General features: G+C 39.3%; 1 pseudogene; it reads left to right on the forward strand.

Annotated features, from left to right (window-relative positions):
* Positions 1-14,613: 14,613 nt before the first annotated feature.
* LOC105988480 lies at positions 14,614-15,230 on the forward strand (annotated as a pseudogene).
* Positions 15,231-16,048: the final 818 nt, after the last annotated feature.

The following is a 16,048-nucleotide window of genomic DNA, read 5'->3' on the forward strand; positions in this document are numbered from 1 at the left end:
ATGGTTTTATAGCACTGTGTATTAATTATTTGGAAAACATTCACTTTGTTATAGGCATATCCCAAATGCTGACATATTTTGTTATGCCAGCACAACATTAACTCATTAGTATCATCACCAATCTTCTGAGATAGTTTTCAAATATCAGAATCTTATCAAGTTAATGGGGTCATATATAAGTTTTTCAAAATTCTAACTTTTCCCCGAAAGCTGCAGTTTTGCCATTATCAGGTGTCCCAATGTTGTCCTTGAAGTAACTTCATCTATTTTTGAGTATCACCAAATACTAAATTTTAAGAAACTAGAGTTTGTCAATCATTTCTTTCTTCAAGAAAAGCTTTGTTTTATTATTACAGTTTTACTTGCAGTAGAAACAAATGCCTATGGGCTTTCTCTTGTGGTAACCACCATTGTGTTGCAGACCTTTTACATGTCCAGAATATGAAAATACAAATAGCCAAGGGTGAAGACTAAATGAAATTGGTCATCTGCACTGCTTCACCCAAGGACATTCTTAAGTAAAAGTGGCTTTTATCAAATAAATGAATCTGTGTGATCATGAAGAATGTAACAACTACCAGCATAGACTCAAGGCCATCAACTTGATTCATGTGAAGACCCAGCAGTTTTACCCACCATTGTCTTTGCACTCTCTGTACAGATGGCAAAACAATGAACAAGGTGAATAATGTCTTAGTATTGCTAAGAAAACAGCTTTGATCTACATCCAACCAACCCTGGAGTTATATGGACCATATTTTGTGAACTGCTAATCATTACTAATTTAACAAGTCTCACCTTGTTAGACACAAAATATTTCCTATCTTTTACTTATAAAAACTTGTCCTCAAAATTATCCTCAAATTAACATTTCTTGATATTTACTTTCTATATGTGCTAAATGTTTACAGTTCAATGGTATTAAAGAACTAAAAAATAATCCCTCATTTTCTGTATTTTTTTCAAATCACTAAACTATTTATGGACAAGTATGAAGTCCTGTTAAAAAGAATGAGTAACTAGCTTTTGCTTAAATGGCATCCATGACATACATATTTAAAGAGTCATGGATGTGTTTAAGATGTATTTAAAGAGTCATGGATCATTAAACAAACAAATCAGTAACTATCAATAGAGGAATTTGGGCAGAATTGCTATTGTCCTCATGACTTTAATGGTTTGGAAATCTTCACATACAACCGAAAATGAAAATGATGGTTAGGAATATTTTTAATTTAAGACTCATTAGACTGATGCAAACATTTATTTTTTCTGCATAAACTATTATCCAGTTCATGGTACTGGGTATCACAAAGAACAATAAAGATATATTAGCAATGGATTCTCACTTGGTAAGCAAGGAGTTTCCCAAGAGTGGCTTTAAAGCTTTCAAAGAAGCAACTGCAAAACTGGGTGCAACTGGCTCAAGCTTGTAATCCTAGCCACTCAGAAGGCTGAGACCTAAGGATCACTGTTTGAAGCTAGCCTGGCAGGAAAGTCCATGAGATTCTTATTTCCAATAAATGATGAAAAAACAAAGAAGCTGAAAGTGGAGCTGTAGCTCAAGTGGTAGAGCACTAGCCTTGAGCAAAAGAAACTCAGGGAGAGTACCAAAGCCTTGAGTTCAAGTCTCAGGATTGGCACACATGCATACAAAAGATCCCACCATTCTGTTTCAGAGTCATGTGGTGTTATTTATACAATAAACTTATGTGGCCTTCTTAAGCTTACTAGTAATTAAGATGACTATACAGTCCTGGATTTGCACTGGCTACTTCTGCATGATTATCAAAAGCATTCCTTTTTGCTCTCAAAAATGTCAGAGTTTGAGTAAATAAATTACCAAGTCATGTGATAATAGTGGACTTCTGAGTCCCCTCCAAGTCTCATCTTTAGACTTTTTTGATATAATCCACAAAAGCCTTTGAGAGGAAACTAACATTTATAAACTACGTATGGTACTATCAAGCATCATTCTATGAACTCCTAAAAGAATATTATAATCTAATTTTACCGATGAGGAAAATGGGAGATAGTAGCAATTTACCTAGGGCTAAAACAGTTAAATTAGGATTTGCATTATTCTGTGCAATTTCAAAATTCAGGTTCTTTCCACAGTTTCCCATATTGTGTTTTATAGATCCAGAATCAAAAAATCATTTGAGTGATTTATTGTGAATACAGATTACAGGGCACTACACCAAACCTTCTAAACCATGCCTGGATGTTGGATCTTTAATTAGCAGTTCAGGTGATCCACGTAGTGGAACACTTGAGGATCATTGCTTGAAATTATGCCATATTCAGAGCTCAGCCACCAATTATTCCTTCAAATAACTCATACTTTCCCAATGTCCAACAGAAGTAGTGATTAACGCAGATCCTACCTGTCAGCTTTAATTTTCTCAAATAAATAACCAGGTATATTTGTTGGCAGCTTTGCATGGTGGTATTTCTGATAATTAACACAGTCATTTATTCTCCCTTGAACTGCTGAAAAATTTTAACCTTTGATATCACAAGGCTAAATGAGAGGATGAGAACATTTTTCTATGAAAAAAGCCATTCTGTATGTTAACATTGCAGTTTTTCAATGCCAATTGTAGTCATTCAGTTGCCTGACTTTACATTCAGGTGCCTGAGGTAAATTCTTTTCATGACTATTGATAAATTACAACTAGAATCAACTTCTCTTGACACTGAATGGAACAAAACAATTTATTGGTTTTTTATTTTAAAAAGCCCTTTTGAGATTTACTGAATACATTCAAATCATAAACTTTTGCTATTAAGAGAATAGTAAAGATCAACTAATTCCATGTAGTGTGACTTGCACAGCTCATTCCTAGCTTGCTCTAGAATGGATTATGAAAGGCACTTTTATCTTGTTAGCCCCAAAGAGAATGTGGATGATTATTTTTGGCAGTCCCTCAAGTATCTAAAATGCCTCCGACAATTGATGGTCTTAGAATCACCCTTTACCTTTGTGTTATGACATGTATTTCTAGGTCTCACACACGGTTTATCCTAGATCATACTGTGATGAAAGAATTCTTTTCCTGGAGAAAAGATTGCTACAGGGAAGATAAAGTCAGGCACTGAGAAAAACTCACTGGACAGTGTATTTCAAAGTCAGTGTTGATGAAGGATAAGAAACTTCAACCCAATTTTGGGTCAGACTAAGTGGTCAAAGAGAAGACAGACTTGAAGGATCTCAACTGTCTTCTAGTTTAGATTTTGAGATATGTGACTGTCTTTAGCCATGATAGAAATGTTCACTTTGGCCTTAAAGCCCAGACACCAGTTATGAAGGCTAGAGCCAAGGCCTAGCTCAATAGAAAATGGATCCATAGACTCTGGAGGAGAAAATTTTCTAGGACTGAATAGTGAAAGAAGGTAACTAGGAAACAGGGACCTAGCAGAGTCTCTGTGGTCATCAAGTCAATGGAAGCCCTAGCCTGGGCCTTGCCTAGAAAATAGGCTCAGATGGGCTAGAACCCCAGAGGAAACATTGCTTCCTGCTTCTACTTCTGAGTTGGAGGGGTAGAGACCAGCCCTGATGCAATATCTACTAGTTTCTCTTTCATTTGTGACCTTGGTTGGTGTTAGTGTAGAAGTAACACCATTATTAATAGCTGTCATTCATTTGTATGTTTTAATGTAGTCTCATTGGCTGGTGCTTCTCTTGGGTCATCATCAATGGCCTACTGAGATTCACTGTGAAGCAGGCTAAACTGAAGTCATATTGCAAGTTAAAAGAACTCCTCTTCCCATTGTAAGGATCCCAAACCCTGTGTAAAGATCAATATTAGTTTATTGTGTGCCAGCTTCCAGCCATCTTTTATTATAATAAAAATGAACATTTTATCTGTAGGAGCTCACATAGATCTATGTCAAACTGAGAGACTGAGGCAGTCAGAGCTCTTGAAATATCGGCAGATTTCCTCCACAGAATTAATCATTTCTGAACAAAGCCTTTATTATATAGCTACCAGTGAAAAGTTTTAATTCCTTACACATTCAGTTCTTTTTATCATGGCCACACTATATCACGAATATCTGAAAACTAATATAATTAATCCCTAACAGCCTGAAATTGAATCCAAGAACAAGATAAAACTGCCATGGTATACTAAAGCCATAGAAAATGATCAAGACTCTTTGGACAAGCACCTCCACTGATCTTGCAGGTCTTTACAACTTTAATGATGCAAAACAGCATCAGTGTCTCTGGCCCCACCCCTTGCTTTAACAGTCATGTCTTGCAACTATAGGAGCTGGGCCCGGAACTTTCTGGCAACAAATTTTATAATTCCTTCCACTGACTTTGAGAAATTTGTGACACTGAAATTTATGTGACACAATGTTGGGTGGTAAGAACAATGGCTAAGCTGAAGGGATAGAAGAACTTCAGAAGGGTATTAGAACTGAATGGGTTCCATTGCACACCATTCCTAGCTACACTGCCCATGACCTAGATACTCAGGGGACTGAGATCTGATCCAAAATATTGCAGTTTGAAGCCAGCCTGGGCAGGAAAGTCCACACAAGTCCATAAGACTCTCCAAAAATAACCAGCAAAATGATGGGCTAGAAGTGTGGCTCAAGTGGTAGAGTACCAGCCAAGTAAGCATAAGCCCCTGATACTGGAAAAATAAGGAAGCAAAGAAGGAAGGACAGTAGGAAGGAAGGAAGGAAGGAAGGAAGGAAGGAAGGAGGGAGGGAGGGAGAAAGGGAGGGAGGGAGGGAGGGAAGGGAGGGAAGGAAGAAGGGAGGAAGGGAAGGGGAGGAAAGGGAAGGAGGAAGGGAGGGGACAGAGGAAGGTAGAGATGGAAGGGAGGAGAGGGGGAGAGGAAGGGAGGGGGGAAAGGAGGGAGGGAAGAGAAGGGGGGAAGGGGAGGAGAGGAGGGAGGGAAGGATGAAGCACTGGGCATAAACATCCCAGCCAACTTAGGGACCTAAGCACCCAAGGACCACTAGCACTGCAAAGTTACACATTAGTGATGCTTTTAGAATACAGAAATTGCTGGAGACATTAAATACTTCTGTTCCCATGAATATACACAGATTCTGCAGAGGGTCCTTTCTGCAGGTTGTGAGAGTGCATTAGTTACACAGGAAGAGGATTCTCATAGAAGCTGGGCCACTCTGGCTCACTGATATGACTCTGTGAGTGACTGGACACTCTATCTGACTTCCCAGTGTTGTACCATGGCTGAAGGAGTGTGGGTTTAACCAAGAATGGCTTCTGTTTCAATGTTGATGCTTGTTGGTAACACAAATCCAGCAACTGTTTATCATTATTAATAATACTGCATCCTTCACAAAAAAAAAAGACCTGGAAAAAAATTACATTAAGTGAAGTAAGTCAAATCCAGAGAGAATAAAATTGTATGTTTTCTTTCATATGTAGAAGGTAGAAATAATTTATAAATATATAAGTAAATCCTTTGGGTGGTATGCAAGTATACACAAATGTTTTAACTGAAATATGGTAGATTGAGGGTGAGAACTCAAACAATGTAATTCATTAGGAAAGGCTAAATCATAGTTCAACAGAATAAACACCAGGAAGCAAATTCTTGAAAGGTGTGGAGTGGGGTCAAGGGGAAGGAGATAGAAAAGACGAAGAGAAGAAAGGGAAAAGAATGCAGTAAAAAAAAAATCCACCACAGGAGGCGAGGGTAGGGAAGGGGAAGATTAGGTGAAAATGTTGAAAGGGATGACCTTGATCAAGACTCATTGTATTCATAAACTGCGCTGTTGAATGGCATCTCCTTTCTACAACTGCTTATGTATAAAAAGGACATTTTAAAAATAAGACATGTTGGATATTTTGAGTCAAACAGAGCTACCCTCAACTATTCTAGCCTGTCCACTTCAGGAAATGGCTAGTCAGAAAAATAAATATGCATCTTTCTAAGAACACCAGCCTTCTATTGAGTTCTCAGAACACAGGTTCATTAGACAGCAAGCCCCTAACCAACTAGCGATGAAGATGATGACGCAGGCTGGCTGTTCTCCATAGGGAATTAATCTGTCCTTTATTTTATTGAAAAGATTCACATTTCAGCTCCAAAGCAGCGAAACAAGCTTCTCTCCTAACTCTACCCACTGAACCTACACACATGTGATTATGGTGGTTTTGGCAAACTGAATGCTCCATGAAAGGTTGTTTTTTTAATTTTTTTTAGTGTCTTGTGTAATTTGAAAAAGAAAAAAAAAACCTAAGAAACTAAGAAAGCAGCTAGTTGCATAGTGGGCAAAGGCAAAGAGCAAATAACACTGGAAGCTAATTTGCGAGTTGCTTCATGTTTAAGCAGAAGCCCAAAGAACCACTTGGATACCATTGAAGCCATCCACAAAGTTAACCTCTCATTTAACTCTTTTTTTTTTTATCTTTAGGCTCAACGTGGAGCAACATCTGCTCACCCATTAACTAAGGACTACTCCAGATCAAAGGGCCTCTAATTATCTGCAATTTCTTCAGAACTTAAATTTCACCAGCTCAAATAATAAGATAAAAAGATATCTTGGGTATAAGTACTGGAAAACCTGCTCAAGAGTCAAAGACAGCAGCATTGAGAAAATTACTATTTTCAACTGCACTTGATACTTAAGGAATGTAATAAAAACATTTTTTTATCACTGGCATATAAGAAGGATTTTTACCTGAATGTTACTAAACCATTAAAGATAGCTCGCCAAGGTAAACCTGCACAACTTTCATTTATTGATGTGAAAGCAAGTAATCAAATGGCTTCTATGGAACTAAGAATATTAACTTCATTTTGGCATTAAGAGTATATCATCCGGGCTGGGAAAGTGGCTCAGTGGTAGAGCGCTTGCCTTGCATGCTCAAGGCCCTGGGTTCAATTCCTCAGCACCACATAAGCAAAAAAAAGCCGGACGTGGCGCTGTGGCTCAAGTGGTAGAGCGCTAGCCTTGAGCTGAAGAGCTGAGGGACAGCACTCAGGCCCAGAGTTCAGGTCCCACAACCGGAACCAAAAAAAAAAAAAAAAGATTATATCATCCCGCACAGTATTTAGTTTATAATCCCAAAAATAACTGAATTCTTATGACCCATGTCTTTTTCCCATTTGTGTATTGAATCCTGCATTGGTCCCTGTTCAGCTCATGATACATGCTTTATAAATGCTTCTTCAGAGAAGTCTAAGTATTCTAGAGATTTCATGGCACCCAATAAGTATAAATGAGTATAAGTATAATATTATATGTTATACTTATATACTTATAATATTTTATATATATATACTTATATTATAAGTATAATGCATTGGGATTGGACATGGTGATCCACACCTGTAATACCAGCACTAAGAAGGCAGATAGTAAGTGAATCTCAAGTTCAAGGCAAAACGGGGCTATATAGCAATATCTTGTCTTTTTTTAAAAAAAAATGCATTTAAAAAAATGCTGGTGGTAGCCGGGCGCTGGTGGCTCACGCCTGTAATCCTAGCTACTCAGGAGGCTGAGATCTGAGGATCACGGTTCAAAGCCAGCCCGGGCAGGAGAGACCGTGAGACTCCTATCTCCAATAAACCAACAGAAAACCGGAAGTGGCGCTGTAGCTCAAGTGGTAGGCTGGCCTTGAGCTGAAGAGCTGAGGGACAGCGCCCAGGCCCAGAGTTCAAGCCCCACGACTGACAAAAAAAAAAAAAATGCTGGTGGCTCATGCCTTAATTCTAACTTACTTAAGAAGCTGAGAACTGAAAATCGTGGTTCAAAGCCATCCTCGGCTCAAAACGCTATGAGACTCTTTATTTACAACTAACTACCAAGAAAAATCCAGAAATGGAGATGTGACTCAAGTGGGAGAGTGTCAGCCTTGAACAAAAGTGCAATGGGACAGCATCCAGGCCCTGAATTCAAGTCCCAGATTCAGCAAGGGTGCTATTCATGTGCGTGCAAGCACACACACACACACAAAGAATACTGGGATAACTTTGACTGCAGGTAGTTTTAATCTATTTTAATACCTTAACTTGAGATATTTTTCTCAATATCTAACTCTGAACTACAAAAGCAGTGACATCACCTACTTCTCCCACAGAAAAATGGGGTAAAAGAAAAAGCTAACATAAATGGCATAAAATTTTAATTCTCTGATCCATGTAGTAAGTATTAAGACAAACCCTAACATGATCCAGAATGTTCTTTATCCTCTGCAAACCTCTTCTAATAACAGAGTGTATACTTCATGAGTGGATGCATTCATGTTTGGAATATTTCTAATCATTATGAAGTTCATCCTATAAATCCAACCTTTTGGTTTTACATCCTCCTTCAGATATTTGAAAGCTTCATTGTTTCTTTCTAAACATGTAAAGATCATATCAATCCATCAAGAGCAATCACACTAGAGGAAAAGGTACCAGCTCAGCTGAGTAGACAGACTGACAGTTACAGGCTTCAATCTTCTCATCTATACCTCCTATGTAACTGCACACAATTGCACCCAGTTTATGGATTGACAAATGGGTTCTTGCCAACATTTTTCCCAGATTAGCTTCAAATGTAATACTTCTGAGGGAAAAGGTGACACTGTTAAAAAAAAGTATTCATTACTTGACTTTATGTAACTGTAACCCCTCTGTGTATCACCTTTACAGTAACAACAACAATAACAATAAAAAGTGTAATACTGCTGACAATGCAAGTAGCATGGATTATAGGTGTGAGCCACTGTGCCTATTTGAAATAATTTTTTGTACGTTATTTACTTACACTATGGTCTTGGACATACTAGACTCCTGTAAAAAGGAAATTGTCACCTCAATAATGTTTTTATGTCAGTTACTATTAAAAATCACCAATGTATCCTTCATTTGTGTGATTATTTTGAGTTTAGGAGCTTATATTTATTCATATTTAGCATTTCATCTCACCTTTTTTGATTATGCTTTTTTTCTTTTTTTTCTTATTTTCTTTTTTTTGTGAACACACTGTACAGAGGGATTACAATTACGTGGGCAGGATAATGTGTACATTTCTTATCAAGCATTGCAGCCTGATTATGCTTAAAGCTCACATTACTGACTATTTAGACTTTCAGAATTTTGAGTATTTCATGTGGATACAAGCACGATGAGCCAATAAGCTCACCATCTTCTAAGCCAACAGTGAAATAAATAGTCATAACTGAAAATCAAGATAGTGGACTTCTCCTGAATCTATTTTAGGCATTCCAGAGGCACCATGTAGTGGGTGGGAATTTACACTGTGCCAATGCCTTGGGGCCGAGGTTTTCTCTGTGCGTTTTGGTACCTAGAACTGACTAAAATTCCTCAGAATTCTTATTTCCTCCAGGCTAAAGCGTTTCTTTCCCTGCCAAGAAAGGCATTTCATTTTATTTTGAAGTCATGCCTTTGAATGAAATCTTCAGAGACTTCCATTTTTTCCCTTTTTGTCCTACAGTATAGACCAGATTTATGGTCATTCCAGCCTCTTCTCCATTAATCCATCAAGAGGAAGCACAGAAGAGGAAGAAGCCAGCCCTGTTGAGGAGAGAGACAGATGGCGTGGAGCGAGATGCTTCTTGCCATTTGGAAATTCCCTCCTTTCACCTTATCTTCTCTTCTGTTGATATTTAAAGTGCAGCAGAGCTGACTACTTGGAGTATGTAAGCAAAAGCTCTTTACAAAATGTAGCTCTTAGCAAAATGATGGTTTAATGAAGCTTGAGGATTGAAGTTCTATTTCAAGTCAACAGGATATAATAAACTTCCAAGTTTGAAGGATTTAAAGAAGTTTTCAATTAGACCAAACATTCAAAGATCTGCAACATACAGACTCTGGCTTGCACTCAGAGATCTTTATCTCATTTTGTACAGGTCAGGCACCGTCAAGAATCATGCTGAGAGTCAAGAAACTCATAGCCTGGTCACTCCTTTACTTTGTCTTTGGGCTGGTCACTAATGTATTTATGTGTGCCTGTTTAAGCTTTGTAAACTGAGGCGATATTGAATTATAACAAACATTCTGAGGTCTCTATTTGTTCTAATACTGTCATTCCCCCCTGTCATTTTTTTTTTTGCAGTAGTGGAGGCTGCATGAAGGGCCTTGCTCATGCTATTCAACTGCACTACCCTTGAGCTGCAAAACCCAGTATTATCATCCTTCAAAAAGAATTTTGGATGCTGGTCATCAATGGTTCATCTCTGAATCGTAGGTTCTCAGGAAGCTGAGATATGGAGGACCTTGGATTGAAGCCAGTCAGGGCGGAAAAGTACAAGAAACCCTGACTCCAATTAAATGTCAGATTGGAGATGTGGCTCCAGTGGTAGGAGCACCAGCTGTGAGCAAGAAAGCTAAAGCTAAAGGAGAGCTCTTGAGGTCTTGAGTTCAAATCTCATTACCATCAAACACACACACACACACTCACACTCACACACACACACACACAGAAGAAAACAAAAAAGAATTTTTGAGCATTTAAAAGGTATTATGCTTGTGACTATAAAATGAAGTGTTAGCTCAGTATGGGGGAAGAAAGAGAAACAGACTCTGTTAGGGAAGGTGGAAACTAGTGAGTAGAGGTTGAGATAACAAGAGTGAAAAAGGATGAATGTGGTCAAAATGGATTTTTGGCACATATGAAGATAGAACAATGAAACCCACTGAAATTGCATTTGGGAAGAGCTAAGAAAAAGTGATTAAGGAGAGATTACAATATGTTGCATTTTGTTCACATGTGTGGAAATGTCACAATGAAATTTTCCCTTGTATCACTAAGATATGGTTAAAAAACATAGGAACACAAACAAAAAAGAAATTAAAAATACATGTTCATTAAATAAAAGTTTTAAAATAAAAGAAGTTTTTTTGGGGGGAGGGGAGTGAATATTGGTCATAGGGCTTGAACTCAAGACTTAGTCACTGTCCCTGAGCTTCTGTGCTCAAGGCTAGCATTCTACCACTTTCAGCCACAGTTCTATTTCCAGTTTTTTGGTGGATGATTGGACATAAGAGTCTCAGACTTTACTGTCCAGGCTGGCTTTGAACAAGGATCCTTGGATCTCAGCCCCCTGAGAAGCTAGGATTATAAATGTGAGCCACTAGTGCCTGGCAAAAAGGAGGTTTTGATCAAGATTCATTGTGTTCATAAACTGTAAAAGAGTGTTTTTGGTAATATCACAGAGATAACTTCGGTTAATATTCTGGTATATTTTCTTAACTATTTTCAACATATGCATATTGTATTTCAGTATTAGATACTCTTCTGCTTGTCACCTGGGTACATCCGGTCTGTACATACATCCTCTGAGCCATGGGAGATGTGACCTGACCTCTCTGGGCCACTGAACTCAAATACAGCCCATTTTTACACTAACAACTTAGGAGTTAGAAACTGACTCAAAAAGTTGAACTGAAAACAGCAGCTTAAGGAAGATAGAATTGGGAGGCCTATAGGAGGTGAATTGGTGACACGGGTAAGATGAGCAGATGTGAGACATAGAAGATACCAAGGAAAACACTGAGGACTATGTACAAGTAACATTTTGACAGAGCCAAACTGGTGATTAAGGAATGGAAAAGTTGGTGTGGTAGAGAGAAATATGGAACAGGCATACAGAGCAAAGGCTCAAGGGCAAAGACTGGTGACCTGAGAGAGGAGCATTGTGCTCAGTAATTTTCCAGGTCCAGTTTCTAAGAGGTCTATCTGTCATTGACTTCTATGTTTTGGCTCTCATGAGACTTCTAAAAGATACTTAAAATAAAGGCCCTTTTATCTAAGCTGGGTCAACGTTGCTGGCTTGACTCAAACAACTTGAACTTGAGTTGGCCTTTTTTTAAATCGGCTATTATAAAAAAAATCCTCCAAGTTATTTTCCATATGCTTTAAATGCATAGCATTTAATGGCTAAATAATATTCCAAAATATGGATAAGAGCCATAAGTGATAACAAATTCTTTATTGTAAATATCATTAAAATTATTCTCTACATACTCATAAGTCTGTTGTTGCCCAAATAATTCCCAAAAGACTGAACATTAAAGAATTATTTCAGGGCTAGGAAGGTGGCTCAGTGCTAGAGTGCTTATCTTGCGTGCATGAGGCCCTGGGTTCAATTCCTCAGCACCACATAGGCAGAAAAAGCTGGAAGTGGCGCTGTGGCTCAAGTGGTAGAGTGCTAGCCTTGAGCTGAAGAGCTGAGGGACAGTGTCCAGGCCCACAGTTCAGGCCCCATGACCGACCAAAAAAAAAATTATTTCAGCTACCTACCAGAAATGGCCTCTCCCATCTCTGTCTCTCTCTGTCTCTCTCTGTCTGTCTCTGTCTGTCTCTCTCTGTCTCTCTCTGTCTCTCTGTCTCTCTCTGTCTGTCTCTCTCTGTCTCTCTCTGTCTCTCTGTCTCTCTCTGTCTCTCTCTCTCTCTGTCTCTCTCTCTCTCACCCCCCCCCACACATACACATATATACACACTTTAATAGGATTCAGTGTGGAAAAATCCAGACTGTCTTAAAAAATTTCCTTGAGTACTGTTTTAATTATTGTACCAATTCCAAATGTTCTTATTAAAGTACAGTGGGTATCTCCAGGCCATTGAATTCAGAATAAGGCAGAAAGCCACACTCCAATCTTACCCTCATTAGAGAAGAAAATCTGGGATACAGGTCATTCATGTATGCTAATACATCTGTGTACTAATGAGCATAGATGAGCAGGCTTGGCACTCAGTGGCAATACATGCACCTAAATTGCGAATCTTCCATTTTCTTTCCCTTCCTCTTTCCCTCCCTCCCTCACCTACTCCTTTCCTTCCTCCCCCCCCCCCACCTCTCTCTCCTTCCCTCCCCTTCTCTCTCCAGGATTCTTTCTGGAAGTACTGCATTTTAACTCAGGGCTTTGAGCTTGCTTAACAGGTGATCTACTGCTTGAGCTACACTTCTAAGCCCCAATAGATCTGTGTGTGTGTCTGTGTGTGTGTGTCTCTGTGTATGTGTGTCCCCAATTGGATTTTTTTTCTTCCAGTACTAGAGCTTATACTCGGGCTCTTGTGTACTCTATTGAGCCATACCCTCAGACCTTTTATCTAATAAAAACATTAAAAGTATAAAAATGCCAAAACTGTAGGTTTTTAAAAAACAGTAGAAAAGTATTGGCTCCTAAGATTGTCCTAAACACTTGTATAACTTACACTAAGCTATGAAGTTGGCTTCATTCTGTTTCAAAATATAATATCAAGGAAGGCACAGGTGGCTCACGCCTGTAATCCTAGCTACTCAGGAGGCTGAGATGCGAGGGTCACTGTTCAAAGCCAGCCCGGGCAGGAAAGTCTGTGAGACTCTCATCTCCAATAAACCACCAGAAAACTGGAAGTGTCGCTGTGGCTCAAGTGGTAGAGCTCTTGCCTTGAGCTGAAGAGCGCAGGAATAGTGTCCAGGGCCCAGAGTTCAAGCCCCACAACTGACAATAAAATTATATATATATATATATATATAATCAAATGCTGGTTTTTGAACACTGGGAAAGGAAGATTGCTGCTACCCCTATCACAACTTTTATCCACCTGGTAATTGGAAATTCTCTTGTAGCTCTCCTTTTCCAATAAAATAAGACAGTCTTTCTAGTCTAGCTTTTTTCCAAGCCCTATACCAGTATTATCTAACACTGATGAGAGAGAAAACAGTTTTAACTAAAGCATTCATAACACTAAAAGGCTAGAAGTGATGCTCTGGCTCAAATGGCAGAATGAGAGCCTTGAGCAAAAAAAGCTCAGAGACAGTGTCTAGGCCCTGAGTTCAAGCCCAGAATTGATTGTTGGAAAAAATAATTGAAGCCATAGAAATACACTCAAATATTAATGATTAAAGTTAAGAGTTTTGAAACTTATTTACTAATATTGTGAAATGGTCATACTATAACATGAAGGAGAAACATATAGAAAATCTGAAGTTATATATCAAATCTATGCATAAATAGGAAGAAAAGATAACAAAATATTAACACTGGTATTTCTTGAGGAAAATTTTATTTCCTTTTTGACTGACCCCAAATTTTCCATTTATCCATATGAAAAAGAGCTATCAGAACAAGAGATTTTCCTGAAGTTGAGAAAAGAATTCTGAATTCTACTGTAAAAAGCTAAATGCAATTTTTATTTCTCATTAACAAGCATTTCAAACTCATACATATTTAAAGACTAAATTTCTAGTTCTTGGAGAGGGTGTGTGTGTGTGTGTGTGTGTGTGTGTGTGTGTGTGTGTGTGTGTGTGTGTGTGTGTGTGTGTGTGTGTGTGTATGTCCACCAGTACTGGGGCATGAACTCAGTTATCACTCTGCACTAAGCGACAACTTCCTTCCTTCCTTCCTTCCTTCCATCCTCCCTCTCTCCCTCCCTCCCTCCCTCCCTTCCTCCCTCCTTCTTTCCTTCTCCTTCCTTCCTTCCTTCCTTCCTTTCTTCCTTCCCTTTTGCTGGTAAATTGCGGACAAGAGTTTTAAGGAGTTTTCAGCAGCTGAAAACTTAAACTGTGATCCTCATATCTAAGCCTCCTGAGGAGCTAGATTACAGATGTGAGCCACTGACACACAGCCAAGATTTTCTTGAGATAAGAATATAAATGCTCTTTTCCTCCACTAAAGACTCTGGGGAAGCCATGGGTCGCCGCCCCGCCCGGTGTTACCAGTATTGTAAGAACAAGCCATACCCAAAGCCTTGCTTTTGTTGAGGTGTCTCTGATGCCAAGATCTGCATCTTTGACCTGGGGAGGAAGAAGGCAAAAGTGGATGAGTTTCCACTTTGTGGGCCCATGGTGTCAGATGCATATGAGCAGCTCTCCTCTGAAGCCCTGGAGGCTGCCAGTATTTGTGCCAACAAGTATATGGTAAAAAGTTGTGGCAAAGATGGCTTTCATATTCGAGCAGGACTGCATCCTTTCCACATCATTTGCATCAACAAGATGTTGTCGGGGTGCCTTTGGGAAACCCCAGGGCACTGTGGCCAGGGTTCACATTGGCCAGGTAATCATGTCCATCTGCACCAAACTGCAGAATAAACAACATGTGATTGAGGCCTTACACAGGGCCAAGTTCAAGTTCCCTGGACGTCAGAAGATCCACATCTCCAAAAAGTGGGGCTTTACCAAGTTCAATTCGGATGAGTTTGAAGACATGGTAGCTGAGAAGCGCCTCATTGCTGATGGCTGTGGAGTCAAATACATCTCGAATCGTGGTCCTCTGGATACGTGGAGAGCCCTGCACTTATGAAGGCCTCCACCCACTGAGCTATATCACTCACCCCCACTTTAATCATGTTCCCCAATAAAACTTGCATTATGTAAAAAAAAGGCATATAAATGCTGTTTCTAAATAAGTTTGATAAAGTTGAAAAGCAATTTGGAGGAGAAGTGAGGAAAAAATGATAGAACAGCTGGGCATAGTGACTCACACCTGGAATCCCAGATACTCAGGAGGGGTGATCAGGAAGATGGTTGTTTAAGGGCCAGGGCCATGCCCACCCCTGCAAGTTAACAACACCTTGTTTCAACCAGTGGCAGGCATGGTGATTCACATGTGTCATCCAAGTTACATAGGCAGTGTAAAGTCAGAAGGTCCTGGTCCAGGCTAGGCTGGACAAAACCATGAGATCCTAATCTGAAACATAATCAAAGCACAAGGACTTTCTCTTTGTGGCTGGAGTCTTTGAGCACTTGGCTAGCAAGCATTAGACTGTGAGTTCAAACCCTAATATCATCAGGAAAAAAAAGAATTATAGAGCAAAATGAGAGTTATATGGTTTCATAAAAAGTTATTTTTTCTTTTTTTTTTTTTTTGGGTCCGGTCGTGGGGCCTGAACTCTGGGCCTGGGCGCTGTCCCTCAGCTCTTCAGCTCAAGGCTAGCACTCTACCACTTGAGCCACAGCGCCACTTCGGGCTTTTTTCTTTTTGCTTATGTGGTGCTGAGGAATTGAACCCAGGGCCTCATGCATGCAAGGCAAGCACTCTACCACTGAGCCATCTTCCCAGCCCCGTAAAAGTTATTTTTTCTAAATGACAAAAAAGCAATAAAATAGTAAAAGCCGTTG

The sequence above is a fragment of the Dipodomys ordii genome, unplaced genomic scaffold (genome assembly GCF_000151885.1).
Source record: "Dipodomys ordii isolate 6190 unplaced genomic scaffold, Dord_2.0 Scaffold49, whole genome shotgun sequence".
Taxonomy (NCBI): Eukaryota; Metazoa; Chordata; class Mammalia; order Rodentia; family Heteromyidae; genus Dipodomys; species Dipodomys ordii.